This window comes from Meles meles, chromosome 14, assembly GCF_922984935.1.
Source record: "Meles meles chromosome 14, mMelMel3.1 paternal haplotype, whole genome shotgun sequence".
Taxonomy (NCBI): domain Eukaryota; kingdom Metazoa; phylum Chordata; class Mammalia; order Carnivora; family Mustelidae; genus Meles; species Meles meles.
The window spans coordinates 30,524,491-30,540,719 of record NC_060079.1 but is presented as its reverse complement, the minus strand read 5'-3'; the positions used below and the strand labels follow the sequence as shown (position 1 = coordinate 30,540,719).

The 16,229-nt window shown below is 43.6% G+C and overlaps 1 pseudogene; it reads left to right on the top strand.

Moving 5' to 3' along the window:
* Positions 1–5,150: 5,150 nt before the first annotated feature.
* Positions 5,151–9,431, top strand: LOC123956047 (annotated as a pseudogene).
* Positions 9,432–16,229: the final 6,798 nt, after the last annotated feature.

Here is a 16,229-nt window from a genome sequence, read left to right as displayed (position 1 = left end):
CGCTTAGGTGGTCAGTTGGTTAAACACTTGACTCTTAATGTTGTGAATGAATAGAAATGACCTGTACATCTCTGCATCATGGAATTGGAAAGCCTCAGACCTGCAGAATTTGGGGTGCCTGAGTGGCTTAGTCTGTTAAATGTCTGCCTTCAGCTCAGGTCATGATCCCAGGGTCCTGGGATCAAGCTCCATGTTGGGTTCCCTGCTCAGCAGGGAGTCTGCTTCTCTCTCTTCCTCTGTCCCTTCCCCTTCTTGTGCATGCTCACGTGCACTCTCTCTCTCTCAGATAAATAAATAAATAAATAAAATCTTAAAAACAAACAAACAAACAAACACCTGCAGAGTTTTAACCAGTAGCTGAGAAGGGTAATTCTGAAGACTGAGTAATGACTATCTTTAGACCCAGTACCCATGGATGGATACCTCTCTGATCCTTGGAAATCAGGAAGATCCATTTCCCTGAACTGTAAATTATGGGTGCCAAAGAACACTGCTGTGGGGCCACTGAATAGAGAGAACCATTTCTTCCCTTTTGCCATGTATTAGTTTTGTACTTCTTTGCAATATACTACTAAAACTTAGCAGCTTAAAACAACATTCATTTATATTCTCTGATTTCCGTAGGTCAGATGTCCAGGCAGGCATGGCTGGGTTCTATGCTTCGGGTCTCACAATGCTGAAGTCAAGGTGTCTTGTCTAGGGCTCTTACCTGGGCTCTGGGGAAGAATCTGTTTCCGGGTTCATTCAGGTTGATGACCGAATTCAGTTCCTTGTGGTTGAAGGTCTGAGGTCCTTGTTATCAGTCTGGCTGTTAGCAAGGGGCCACTTTTAGTTTCTAGAGGGTACCAAATTTCTCTCTCTGATGTCCCTCCATCTTCAAGCCAGCAACACTATATCAAATCCTTCTTGTGCTTCATCTCTCCTTCACTTCTCCCTGTGCCATGAGCTGGAGAAAACTGTCTGCTTTTAAAGGGTTCAATAGGTTTAATTAGGCTTACCTAGATAATCTTTCCTTTGCCGTATAAGGTAACATTCACAGGAGTGACATCTCATCATGTCTGAAGATCCCACACACACTCAAAAGGGAAGGGCTGCAAAGGTGATGGTCACCGTGGGTCACCCTTAAACTTCTATCTAGTGGGCTCAGTTCACTGCACAGCTCAACACAGCTCAGTGCTGAAAAGTGTTACCTGACAGAGGAGCAATGGTACCCACTGCACTTCTGAGACAAATAGTGGAACTGGTGGGGACGGTTTCGCCTTGACGAAGGCTGGTGGGAAATGAGATACTTCTGGCAGACCGGTGACACTAGCAGGAACAGAGCTACCCTATAGAGACCTGTGGAAAGACTCGAGATGCAAAGAATTTCCAAAGGGCAGGTGATCCTGCAGCAGAAGAGGGACCACAAACAAATATGAGTTATTACTGTTCGGGTGACTATGTTTATATGCAGAGGACAGTGAGGATTGGGAAAATTTTCCCCTGGTAGAGCAAATGGTAGTAACTTAATCTGATGAGGTCCTGAAGATCTAATGTTTGACCTTCTATGGCCTTCTTTTAATTTCAAGATCATAACCTGGTAAGTAGCTAAGCCAGAATTCAACTATAGGCTATCAAACTCAAAAGCCAATGAACTCTCTTAAGCACTCTGCAAGGGATGGGAAATGTGTGGCACATTTGCTGTGACTCACTACTCCCATGTCCTGTCATGGGCTGACCACACAGACCTGCCTGCTGAGACTGGTGCAGTCTCAGAATTAGCTTCTGCTCCCAGGCACCACTGGCAATTAAACAGAATTGAAATCCAGGGCAGAATTCATCTCCCATTCTCTGGACTACACCATACCTGAAACTCCAGCAGTTTAAGAAAGATTTCTGCCTTTTTCTTATGCTGGCTGCAAAATTGCATATTGTAGATGTTAGAGCAACACCTCGTCTCCCTCTATTGTGTGCCATTAGCTGAATCTGACTAGAGAAAGAGAAGTGAAAAGAATTGAAATACTTTTAAAAAGGCTATTACTCAAACTTATATGAATTCTGGGATTCTCCTCTCCTAGCATTCCTCTTTTCTAATGAATGGGAAAGGAATTAAAATGATTACACAGCAAGAGTGTAGACCCAAAAAGGATATAATAAAGCCATTTGTGCTATTTAGCCTTCTTAGAAGGGACGGACGAGGTTGTGGTCTGTTCCCACAGAGAAGCAGGGCAGCCCTGGGAGAGCTGTCAAGAAGCTCAAGCGAATGGAAGATGCTGGGAGCCATGTAATCTGTTGCCAAGAGAAGCAAAGGGGCCTCTTGGGTGGTACGGCTCTTCTGTTTGGAGCTGGGAAGTAGAGAGGGCTACTGGAGCCTTGTCATCCTGTGGTTTGGAACTCAAGAGTTCAGTTCTTTAAGTTGACATTTCTAGAATGGACCTACATATTGCAGCCAGCTCACACACTAGAGATCAGGTATTTCTTTCCAATATTTCTAGACAACTAAGACAAAGAAAAAAACCATGCCTCAGTCTAAAAGAAAGTAAATAGAAGTTACCTTTAACCTGGCCTTCCAGAGCTGGATGACTTAACCCCTACGTCTTCCGCAGTATGTCTCATGATCTGGGTGGGAGCCCTCTGGCTACGAGGCATTCTTCGTTGCTGTTCTCTCTTCCTGGTCTGCTCTCTCCTGACTCTTTGGCTAACTCCTCTTCCTGTCCTCCTATCTCAGATACTCCAGTTACACCCCTGCCTAGAGCCTGTACTTGAGCTCAGTTACACTTGCAGTTACTATGTAATAGCGCTCACTAGCTCGCTAAATCATTAATCGTGTCATTCTTTGTGTAATGGGACTGCAAGTTCCTGGAGGGCAGGATTTTCCTCTTTCTTCATCACTGCAGTATCTGCAGTCTGACTCAGGCCGGGACTTAGTAAATACGTGTTGAATAAATGTTTGAAAGAACCCCCAAACTGAGCACATGACCTTTGGGGCACTAGCTGTGATGAAAGCATGTAGCATGTAGGTTCTATTTTTAGCACACCTTCTCCTTTTCTTGGTGTGTCTGCTCCTGCAAACACCTTTGGATTCTGGGCTCATGTGCGGAGGGCTTAGCTCTTGGTTGGCTGTAAGGTATTTCCTCAGTTAAGGAACTGAACTGACAATGTCCAGGGCTATTTTAAGGTGTTTTTGGAGAATCTTAAAAAACGTTTCTAAGTTTCAGCTGCTTGGGAGATTCTAAATTGGTAATCTAGGTGCTGATCTAGGAAATGTCATGTGCTATAAGGAGATTCTCCCCAGACTGTTAAAGGACTCTTCCAAATCAGGCCATACATAGCAGATGGAGGGTAGGTGAGAGAGAATTTTTTTGTGGTGTTGTAAGTGGAGGAGGTTAGGTCAGATCAACTGTTGTTTGTTTTTAACAGAGAGCTGGGATGCTTAAAAATGCCTGACGAGACAGCTGGCATTTTAGTGAAGTCACCAGCAATTATATATCTCAGTAATATGTGCCTTGCAGGCAAGGGTTCTGTTGGGATTTTCTTTTCTTCTGTGCTCTCCCCAGCCAGCAGTAGGCCCCTTGGGACAGGAAGCTGGTCACCCAGACTTATTTCCAGGGCTCAAATACAGTGCTTCACAGGTCAGTTCTTAAGACAGGCCTGCTGATTTAAACTGAGTTCTCCATCACTACCAAGCCTTGACTGGCCATGGAGAAACAAGTGTAAAACATCTGACCCCCTTCCTCTGTCTGCCTGTCTCTCTCTCTTGCTCTTTCTTGGGAGTGTCCCTTCATCTTCCTTTCCCTTCTTTTTCTTCCTTTCCTTCTCTTACCTTCTTTTTTCATCCTTCCCTCTCCATTTCATTTTCTGTGTCTAAGCTTGGTTTCTCTCTGCACGAGTCTCTTAACCCTTGTTGTCTCTTTCTCAGCTTCCTCCCTTCTGTTTGCCATGTAAAGGTTTGTAGGTTGTTAACTGCATAAGGACAGCTTGCCAGGAAGAGAAATAAAGGTGGAAATGCATCCTATGCTCTGCTTACTGAGGCAGAAGCGCTGGCATAGGGCCTTGTCAGCCTAGAGGAGGCATCTTGTTCTAATTTACACAACAACATTTTTGGGGGGCTAACCGCAGCTCTTTCCTCCCTTAGAATATTCCCAGGGGAAAGCAGTCACTTTGTATTTTTCTTTTGACCTAGGCTTCCTCCGAATCTCAATAGGAACCTGCATTGCCCTCCTTCTCCCACCTGCTGACTAAACCTGGACAGGTTGGAATTGCATTTGTATCACAAACATACCATTCACAAGTGTTCCTGTGCTGTTTTAGTGCTTTCATCTTTTTTTCTGGTGATCTTTATTTTCGTTGGGATGCGGGTTGAAGAGCTAACCTTTCAGTCATTGGCTTTAGACATTTAACTCTCATTTTCTCTTCTTAGCTGTCTGTACAGCTAAACCCTTTTACACTCCTGTTGGTTCATTGGCAGTGGTGGTGTTTCTTTAACAGTGGAGTTCATCCCATAATCTCTGACCAGAGCTGTGAGGGTGGGACACCTCTGATTGGGCAAGCTGCCAAACAATCAGAAAACCATGGACTTAGTTCAAGTTCTGTGAATGCTCTCAAGATTGAGGTCCATTTTTTTTCTTTTTTAAGATTTTATTTATTTATTTGACAGAGATAGCACAAGTAGGCAGAGCAGCAGGCACAGGGAGAGTGAGAAGCAGGCTCTCCACTGAGCAAGGAGCCCAATGTGGGGCTGGAGCCCTATGCGGGGCTCGATCCCAGGACCCTGGGATCATGACCTGAGCCGAAGGCAGCCACTTAATCCACCGAGTCATCCAGGCGCCCCTTGAGGTCCATTTCTAATTTTCCTCTGTATCTTAAGTGCCTGGTACATTGCTTGGCACATAATAGGCATTCAAGACTCTTGGATGCCTGAATCAAGAAGTGCATAAGTAAATCTTCCTCTAAGCACAGGCCACCTAGGAGATTCACCCTGGCACTAAAGGTAGCTGTTATGAACCCACATCAAGGTGGGTACACTGACCCGCACATTTAGTTGACCCGGGCTACGGTGAGATAACACCTCTGGTGAGATGCAAGCAACAGGAACATCCTGAGGTTAAGTCAGTTAAGAAGTAGAAAGTACACAGGGAAAGGCAGGGAGACTGGAAACCAGCTCATTAGCCATGGAGCAAGGCCTCATGCCAGGTTACTCAGGAGAGCAGGTGGACCTGCGTCATCACTGTGGTGACAGCACGTTTGGCCTGCCTCTTGTCCCCTTGACTGACTTCTTGTTCTCCAATTTCATAGCTTCTGCTTGCTGCCTGGTCTTGGGATATCTCTCAGCTTCTGGAGTCCTTCCTCTCTGTAGATCTCACTTTCCAGTTTTTCAGGAAGGGTCTAACTGGGTTGGCTGGCCACATCCAGCAGAGGCCCAGCCCCGTGTGCAGAGAGCTTGTCCTAGGCCGCATCAGGGATAGTGCCCCATATACTGCCAGCCCCTCCAGATGGAGACTGGGGGGTGGGGGCGTAGGCATTCAGGGCTTCCCAGGAGTGGTCAGAGTGCATGGCCTACATGCTTTACTAGGATTGTCTCTTGAGTGTCAAACTAGAATGTTTTTATAAGGTTACAGTCCTAAACTGTTCAACACTGACACATTTAGTGCGGCTTATCCCATGAATACTTTTATGGTACCATATACAAATCCAGTGTGGTCCAGAACCTTCTGTGTAGTCAGTAATTGGACAGTGGAATAGGTCAACCAGTAGAGGGAACACCGTGGATGCTCTCAGCCAGTTGGCACTTGTAGGACCTAGCTTCCCTTGCTTTATAGTCACTTTCATAGGGAGGTGATTTTTCTTTATATCACTGACTCATTGTGCCTGACAAAAGGTGCGAGAGGTGCCTCAGAAGTGCCAAGGAGGAGAGTATCACCCTGGAATGTTCTACTGAAACCTGAGCCTCCTTCAAGAAAACAGCTCAGAAAACAGAATGCGGCCATTTGGGGTTGGCAGAAATTCTTTGATGTGATGAAAGAAGGACATCATAAACTCACTGAAGCATGGGAGGACTAACTAAAGAATATGTGGAATTGGAAGAAATGGTGTTTGGAAGACTTGTCAAACCTCGGGACATTTGATGAGAACAGTCACCAGCCCTTTAAGCATTATGCTGTAATGACTGTGTACATCATGGATTCCTTGGTGCTTCCATTTGGGGGAATGCATTATCTCAACCCCTGCCCCATGCTCCTTCCCAAGAAATGAACACAAGACAGTAAGAGCCTGATCCCTCTCCCATCCTCACACAACTGGCACTCACTAGCATTTTCTCCGCCAGTGTAAGGGACCCGGGGCTGCATCTGTTCTCTTGTTCCACAATGAGTGTTGCCAGGAGTCCAAACACTGTTTCCCTTTTGGAGACTTGGCAGCTTGCCCAAGCCTCCTGCCTGGGATTGGGTCGGGGGGATTATGGAGAGGCTGCCCAGGTCATTGTCCTTGTCCCCCTCGATCTCTCCTTTTAAGTAGCAGACTCAGTCACTGGCGCCATCAATCTAGCACATTTCATAAACAATAAATTCATTTTAAAAACCTGCCACTGAGCAGCCATCTGTCTCCATTTTTGTCAATCTGCTATTATAACAATGCTACTGTACTGTGCGCCTTTCACTAAAGACTTGGTGATCTGAAGGCGAATGTGTTAAGCATGGAGACAAGAGCTATGGGCCAACTGACACCATTTCCACCCGCTGGCCTTTCATCACTGAAGCCTGGAATTTAAATCCTGCTTTTGACCTAAGGTGATGATATTGATGGTTTCTATATTTTGCTGTGTTTGATTTATATTCTTTAAGATTACAAAGTGTTCCAGCAACCTGATTTATTACTTATTAGGTAGGAAGAAGGCAGACAAATGTTGAATATTGCTGGTGGATAAACTGAGGCATAGGTAGTTAAGTGCCCAAAGTCAGATAGCAGAGGAAGAGAAATGGGAATATATTTTGGAACTATGATCTCTCTCTTGAACAACTGAATCATCTCCTTTTATGGTTTTTTTTTTTCCTTGTAGCACTTAAGCATTTCACAAAACCACTACACATGGGCAATTTGCTCTCCAGAGGCCAGTCTGAACATAGCAAAGAGAATTGGAACTAGCTCAGAGCTGAGTTGTAAGAAGAAACTGACACCTGGATCCCAAGCCAGTTTTTAATACATAACATCCTGTAATGTATTTTTGCAGCACTCAGGACCTCTCTCCACTAATCATTTTTATTAGGGAGAAAACACATTAAAGAAAACCAAAAAAACCTCAACAACATAAAATCTCTGAAACCAAGCCAGGGATGCAGACAGCACTGGAAGGGATTGTAGGTAGTGGAAATCCCTCTTGCAAAGGAAGCTCGTTAACTTGTGCTCAGTCCCCACATGCCTTGTCTCTAGATGGAACATTTGCAAGAGCTCAGCATGTATCTTCATGTGCTTACCATCAATGAACACCCTTAAAAGCCATTTGGGATCAAAGAACAGTTTTAGGTGGGAAGAAGGTTTTCAGAGCTATTTAAAACCACATTATTTCCAGGCCGAGCCACACCTTATCTGTTAACATGGAGATTTACCTTAAACAAGTGAAATCTAATTTGCAAGCATGGATTTCAAGGAAGGAAGCCATACTGTTTTGCTCCTTCCTGCAGCATCTAGGGCTGTCACTGCCCAGGGGCATCATTTCCCCTTTGCCTTCCTTTTCTCAATGTGCTTCAGGCTTCCAACACGTTCCTTCTAGTTTTTGGGCTAATCCTCTCTGTGACTTTCTACGGCTTTGTTCTTATTTTTGATGCATTGAGTATAGCGCCTCCTTCTTGCTGGAACGGAAAAGGCCAGCTTCCCTTTGAGCATTCACTGGATACTAAGAACAACACTGCTACCTTATTCTTGTTTCTTGGGGTGATGATAATTAATTTTAAGTGTCACCTTGATTAGGTTGTTGTGCTCTGTCTAGACTAGTGCACTAGGGTTCGGTGAAACGCTAGTGTGGGTGTTGCTGTGAAGGTATTATTTAGATGTACTAATGTTTAAATCAGATTTTCAGTAAAAGCAGATCATTCTCCCTCCAATCTGAAGGCTGCAAGGGCAAAGATAAGTTTCCCAAAGAAAAAGAAATTTGTGTCAAAATTCCAACATAGAAATTCTGCCTGAGTTTCCAGACTTCTGGCCTGCCCTGCAGTTTCCAGTGGCAAGACTGCAAGCAACCTCATCCTGAGTTTCCGCCCACTGACATGCCTTACAAATTTTAAATTTGCTAGCTTCCATAATTGCATGGACAATAATTTAAACTAAATCTGCTGCCCTCTTCCTCTTTTTCCTCTCTCTCCACATATATGTTTTCTGTCTATTGGTTCTGTTACTTTGGACAACTCTGGACCACTGTACTTGGTTAATACCAAACTCTCATTTCTTTCTGTCCAAAGGACTAGCAGGTAATTAAAGCATTCTAGAACTTGTCCAGTCCTGCTTCATAGTATCTGTGTGATCTTGGTCAAGTCACGAACCTCTCTGTGCATCCATTTACTCAACCTTTAAATAGTAATAAAGAGCCTTTCTGCATTACCCCCAGAGCGGGGTCCAACAGAGTTGTTCTGAGTTTTCATCATGACTTCTCTCGAGCCCTTGATGTCCTACAAGTGAAGGAGGGAGTCTCCTTAGATTTCTCGCAGCAGGAATCCACTTAGATGGCACCAACCCTGACTTTCAAATGGATCAGTGCATCTACAAAAGGAAAATGGCATCTACGCCATAAATGTGAAGAGAGCCTGGGAGAAGCTCTGCAGGCAGCTCGTGCCATTGTTGCCATTGAAAACCCGGTGGTGTCATGTCACGTCCTCCAGGAATACTGGCCAGCAGGCTGTGCTGAAGTGTGCTGCAGCCCCTGGAGCCACTCCTGGTGCTGGCTGCTTCGTTCCTGGAACCTTCCGTAACCAGATCCAGGCAGCCTTCCAGGGCCGAAAGTTCTGGTGGCTTCTGCTCCCAGTACTCACCACCAACCTCTCCAAAGCCGTCTCATGTTAACCTGCCTACTGTCACTCAGTATGACAGACTGTCCTCCACCGATGTGGACACGGCCACCCCGTGCAACCACAGGGACCTAACCAGATGGGTCTGAGGAGGCAGACGCTGGCTGGGAAGTTCTGCGCATGTGCAGTCCTGGCTCCCATGAGCTCTGGCGGGAGGTCCTACGAGTTCTCTGCTTCCTCAGAGATCCTGAGGAGACTGACAAGGAAGAGCCGGCTGCTGCTGGAAAAGCTGTGAGCAAGGAGGAATTTCAGGCCGAATGCACAGCCCGGTCTCCAGAGTTCATGGCTACTCAGCTGGAGGTGATGTGGGGTCTGAAGGCACAAGGGTGCCCTCTGGACGCTACTGGCCATTGGTTCCTTGCCGAGGCCTGGGCTACAGCTCCTACCGCTCAGGCCTGAGTGTGGGGACTACTGACCAGTCTGAAGCTTTTCTTCCAGCGACTCTAAACAGAAAGTGGGAATAAGGTTGATGGAAAATAAACAGCTCTGAAAGCTGCCAATTAAAAGGAATAAAGAGTATTTGCTGCTAGGTTATTGTAAGGATTAAATAAGGGTGTACTTGCCACGTGGCAACCATTATATGGTTTTTAGATGAGTATCACCATCTGCTGATTTGGTGTGTAGGCATACAATCATGTCTGTGTGTGCACTGTTGTGGGAGGAGAGGTAGGGGAAATTGTGGAATGCCCTTCATGGTATTCCCGATTCTATTTTTCTTGAAGGAATGCATTTGTGTGGTGGTGAAGGAAATAGTATGAGCATTTGGAGGTAGATGAACCCACGTTCTCCCATCTGCTAGCTTTATGATTTAAAAAAGATGATATACCTTTTTGAGACTCCAGACTTAAGACTTTTAGCTGACCCTAGCTCAGTAGGAGTGGAGGTCTTGAAGTGGGCTTAGCTGAGTCCATAGAGAATTTGCTCTGAAGGAGGAAGAATGGAAAATGCATGTTTTGATACATCTCCTTGGCTCACCATCCTGGGAAGCAAGACTTTTGAATGTGATGTCATGATATGCCATGGGAGTCTTCCCCAATTTTGGCACTAGATGTGTCATCTTTGGCTCAAGATTGGTTGTCATTAAATCCTGGAGAGTGGACTCCCTATTGGAAGCCTGATGAAGAGCTCAAAAACTTTGGTGTGTAGAGTGGCAAAAGATATTAGGCGGTGGACGACAAGTGGGAAAACTACAGAACAGCTGCTGGATTAGGGTCTTTGTTGTGAACAACTGTGGGAAGTTCCAGCTGCACACAAGGACTTGGGGGGAAGCTCAGGATGTTACTTGGTAGTGGTATCCATTTTTCACACAAAAATTGGGATCCCCCCCATACTTTAGAGCACTGGTTCTTATCCATTAGAGATTTTGTCCCCCCACCCCCCAGGGGACTTTTGGAAGCGTCTGGAGTAATTTTGTATTTTTGCATCAGGGGTGGGGGTTGCTGTTATCATCCAGTGGGCATCTAGAGCTGTTAAACATCCTACAATGCACAGGACCACCCCATAATAAAGTATCCAGCTCAAAATGTCAATAGTGCGTAGAGCAGAGAAATCCTGCTCTGAAGGCCCTCCCTCCCTATAGGAAGGAGAAACAACCCTAGTATATACTGTTAGACTGGTAGCAATAGAAGGATGGAAGCCATATTGCTTTTTCTGGAGAACAGGAGACTCATGTATTTTGGATATTTCCTGCAAGACAGAGTATTTCACTGAGTGCCTGATGTGGTGCTGCGGGTACTGCTGTACCAAAGCCAGACATTAGATCGTAGAGTAAGAAATTATTTTGAGACCAGTTCTCCTCATTGTCTCAGCACAATGGTGAGGTAAAGCCAAGATGGATTCCGTAACAGTGAAATAGCTTCCCTGACAAAGTGACCTTGTTTCTGCAATTCAGTTGGTACCTTCTCTGTGGTCTCCTATTACTCCAGATTTTATCTCCCCAGTTAGAGGGCAAGTTTGGTGCATCCAAGGGCTCTGGATTCTCCCTCTGTTGGGCCTCCTGCCATTCCTAACAAAGGGCAAGCCCTCAGGAAAGAAATGTTTAATAAAGGAAAGTCACCACCTAGCTTAATGTAGTCCAACAGGCTGACAACCTGAAAAAAAAAAAATTTAGGACAGGAAGAAGAAAACCATCCTCAGTGATGAATGTTCTAAAATTAGTGTCTGCAGTACACGTATTGTGTCTCCTCAGAATATTAATATGCCCTCAGTGGAATACATCATCGAGATTTCACTGGAAAATTAGAAAGGGCAAGGGAAGAATTTCAGGCTGGAAGGATATTTTGAATATCTTAAGTGATTGAAACAAACAAATCAAAAAATGAATTTGTTATGTTCAGGACCAGATTAATGATAAGGCAGTAAGTTTTTTTTTTCCCATTTTATTTATTTTTTCAGCGTAACAGTATTCATTCTTTTTGCACAACACCCAGTGCTCCATGCAAAACGTGCCCTCCCCATTACCCACCACCTGTTCCCCCAACCTCCCACCCTTGACCCTTCAAAACCCTCAGGTTGCCCCAACCTCCCACCCCTGACCCTTCAAAACCCTCAGGTTGTTTTTCAGAGTCCATAGTCTCTTATGGTTCGCCTCCCCTCCCCAATGTCCATAGCCCACTCCCCCTCTCCCAATCCCACCTCCCCCCAGCAACCCCCAGTTTGTTTTGTGAGATTAAGAGTCATTTATGGTTTGTCTCCCTCCCAATCCCATCTTGTTTCATTTATTCTTCTCCTATCCCCCTACCCCCCCATGTTGCTTCTCCATGTCCTCATATCAGGGAGATCATATGATAGTTGTCTTTCTCCGATTGATTTATTTCACTAAGCATGATACGCTCTAGTTCCATCCACGTCATCGCAAATGGCAAGATTTCATTTCTTTGGATGGCTGCATAGTATTCCATTGTGTATATATACCACATCTTCTTTATCCATTCATCTGTTGATGGACATCTAGGTTCTTTCCATAGTCTGGCTATTGTAGACATTGCTGCTATAAACATTCGGGTACACGTGCCCCTTCGGATCACTGTGTTTGTATCTTTAGGGTAAATACCCAGTAGTGCAATTGCTGGGTCATAGGGTAGTTCTATTTTCAACATTTTGAGGAAACTCCATGCTGTTTTCCAGAGTGGTTGCACCAGCTTGCATTCCCACCAACAGTGGAGGAGGGTTCCCCTTTCTCCACATCCTCGCCAGCATCTCTCATTTCCTGACTTGTTAATTTTAGCCATTCTGACTGGTGTGAGGTGATATCTCATTGTGGTTTTGATTTGTATTTCCCTGATGCCGAGTGACGTGGAGCACTTTTTCATGTGTCTGTTGGCCATCTGGATGTCTTCTTTGCAGAAATGTCTGTTCATGTCCTCTGCCCATTTCTTGATTGGATTGTTTGTTCTTTAAGGGGTGTTGAGTTTGCTAAGTTCCTTATAGATTTTGGATACTAGCCCTTTATCTGATATGTCGTTTGCAAATATCTTCTCCCATTCTGTCAGTTGTCTTTGGGTTTTGTTAACTGTTTCCTTTGCTGTGCAAAAGCTTTTGATCTTGATGAAATCCCAATAGTTCATTTTTGCCCTTGCTTCCCTTGCCTTTGCCGTTGTTCCTAGGAAGATGTTGCTACGGCTGAGGTCGAAGAGGTTGCTGCCTGCATTCTCCTCAAGGATTTTGATGGATTCCTTTCTCCCATTGAGGTCCTTCATCCATTTGGAGTCTATTTTCGTGTGTGGTGTAAGGAAGTGGTCCAATTTCATTTTTCTGCATGTGGCTGTCCAATTTTCCCAGCACCATTTATTGAAGAGGCTGTCTTTTTTCCATTGGACATTCTTTCCTGCTTTGTCGAAGATGAGTTGGCCATAGAGTTGAGGGTCGATTTCTGGGCTCTCTATTCTGTTCCACTGATCTATGTGTCTGTTTTTGTGCCAGTACCATGCTGTCTTGATGATGACAGCTTTGTAATAGAGCTTGAAGTCCGGAATTGTGATGCCACCAACTTTGGCTTTGTTCTTCAATATTCCTTTGGCTATTCGAGGTCTTTTCTGGTTCCATATAAATTTTAGGATTATTTGTTCCATTTCTTTGAAAAAAATGGATGGTATTTTGATAGGGATTGCATTAAATGTGTAGATTGCTTTAGGTAGCATAGACATTTTCACAATATTTATTCTTCCAATCCAGGAGCATGGAACATTTTTCCATTTTTTTGTGTCTTCCTCAATTTCTTTCATGAGTACTTTATAATTTTCTGTGTATAGATTCTTAGTCTCTTTGGTTAGGTTTATTCCTAGGTATCTTATAGTTTTGGGTACAATTGTAAATGGGATTGACTCCTTAATTTCTCTTTCTTCAGTCTTGTTGTTGGTGTACAGAAATGCAACTGATTTCTGTGCATTGATTTTATATCCTGACACTTTACTGAATTCCTCTACAAGTTCTAGCAGTTTTGGAGTGGAGTCTTTTGGGTTTTCCACATATAGTATCATATCATCTGCGAAGAGTGATAGTTTGACTTCTTCTTTACCAATTTGGATGCCTTTAATTTCTTTTTGTTGTCTGATTGCTGAGGCTAGGACTTCTAGTACTATGTTGAATAGCAGTGGTGATAATGGACATCCCTGCCGTGTTCCTGACCAAGCTTTCAGTTTTTCTCCATTGAGAATGATATTTGCGGTGGGTTTTTCATAGATGGCTTTGATAATATTGAGGTATGTGCCCTCTATCCCTACACTTTGAAGAGTTTTGATCAGGAAGGGATGCTGTACTTTGTCAAATGCTTTTTCAGCATCTATTGAGAGTATCATATGGTTCTTGTTCTTTCTTTTATTAATGTGTTGTATCACATTGATTGATTTGCGGATGTTGAACCAACCCTGCAGCCCTGGAATAAATCCCACTTGATCGTGGTGAATAATCCTTTTAATGTATTGTTGAATCCTATTGGCTAGTATTTTGGCGAGAATTTTTGCATCTGTGTTCATCAAGGATATTGGTCTGTAGTTCTCTTTTTTGGTGGGATCCTTGTCTGGTTTTGGGATCAAGGTGATGCTGGCCTCATAAAATGAGTTTGGAAGTTTTCCTTCCATTTCTATTTTTTGGAACAGTTTCAGGAGAATAGGAATGAGTTCTTCTTTAAATGTTTGGTCGAATTCCCCTGGGAAGCCGTCTGGTCCTGGGCTTTTGTTTGTTTGGAGATTTTTGATGACTGTTTCAATCTCCTTACTGGTGATGGGCCTGTTCAGGTTTTCTATTTCTTCCTGGTTCAGTTGTGGTAGTTTATATGTCTCTAGGAATGCATCCATTTCTTCCAGATTGTCCAATTTGTTGGCGTAGAGTTGCTCATAGTATGTTCTTATAATTGTCTGTATTTCTTTGGTGTTAGTTGTGATCTCTCCTCTTTCATTCATGATTTTATTTATTTCGGTCCTTTCTCTTTTCTTTTGGATGAGTCTGGCCAGGGGTTTATCAATCCTATTGATTCTTTCAAAGAACCAGCTCCTAGTTTCATTGATTTTTTCTATTGTTTTTTTGGTTTCTATTTCATTGATTTCTGCTCTGATCTTTATGATTTCTCTTCTCCTGCTGGGTTTAGGGTTTCTTTCTTGTTCTTTCTCCAGCTCCTTTACGCGTAGGGTTAGGTTGTGTACTTGAGACCTTTCTTGTTTCTTGAGAAAGGCTTGTACCGCTATATATTTTCCTCTCAGGACTGCCTTTGCTGTGTCCCACAGATTTTGAACTGTTGTGTTTTCATTATCATTTGTTCCCATGAATTTTTTCAATTCTTCTTTAATTTCCTGGTTAACCCATTCATTCTTTAGAAGGATGCTGTTTAGTCTCCATGTATTTGGGTTCTTTCCAGCTTTCCTCTTGTGATTGAGTTCTAGCTTCAGAGCATTGTGGTCTGAAAATATGCAGGGAATAATCCTAATCTTTTGATACCAGTTGAGACCTGATTTGTGACCCAGGATGTGATCTATTCTGGAGAAGGTTCCATGTGCACTAGAGAAGAATGTGTATTCTGTTGCTTTAGGATGAAATGTTCTGAATATGTCTGTGATGTCCATCTGGTCCAGTGTGTCATGTAAGGCCTTTATTTCCTTGTTGATCTTTTGCTTGGATGATCTGTCCATTTCAGTGAGGGGAGTGTTAAACTCCCCTACTATTATTGTATTATTATTGATGTGTTTCTTTGATTTTGTTATTAATTGGTTGATATAGTTGGCTGCTCCCACGTTAGGGGCATAGATATTTAAAATTGTTAGATCTTCTTGTTGGACAGACCCTTTGAGTAGGATATAGTGTCCTTCCTCATCTCTTATTATAGTCTTTGGCTTAAAATCTAATTGATCTGATATAAGGATTGCCACCCCAGCTTTCTTCTGATGCCCATTAGCATGGTAAATTGTTTTCCACCCCCTCACTTTAAATCTGGAGGTGTCTTCGCGTCTAAAATGAGTTTCTTGTAGGCAACATACTGATGGGTTTTGTTTTTTTATCCATTCTGATACCCTGTGTCTTTTGATTGGGGCATTTAGCCCATTAACATTCAGGGTAACTATTGAGAGATATGAATTTAGTGCCATTATTAGCCTGTAAGGTGACTGTTACTGTATATTGTCTCTGTACCTTTCTGATCTACTACTTTTAGGCTCTCTCTTTGCTTAGAGGACCCCTTTCAATATTTCCTGGAGAGCTGGTTTGGTATTTGCAAATTCTTTCAGTTTTTGTTTGTCCTGGAAGCTTTTGATCTCTCCTTCTATTTCCAATGATAGCCTAGCTGGATAGAGTATTCTTGGCTGCATGTTTTTCTCGTTTAGTGCTCTGAATATATCATGCCAGCTCTTCCTGGCCTGCCAGGTCTCTGTGGATAAGTCTGCCGCCAATCTAATATTTTTACCATTGTATGTTACAGACTTCTTTTCCCGGGCTGCTTTCAGGATTTTCTCTTTGTCACTAAGACTTGTCAATTTTACTATTAGGTGACGGGGTGTGGACCTATTCTTGTTGACTTTGAGGGGGGTTCTCTGCATCTCCTGGATTTTAATGCTTGTTCCCTTTGCCATATTAGGGAAATTCTCTCCAATGATTCTCTCCAATAGACCTTCTGCTCCCCTCTCTGTTTCTTCTTCTTCTGGAATCCCAATTATTCTAATGTTGTTTCGTCTTATGGTGTCACTTATCTCTCGAATTCTCCCCTCATGGTCC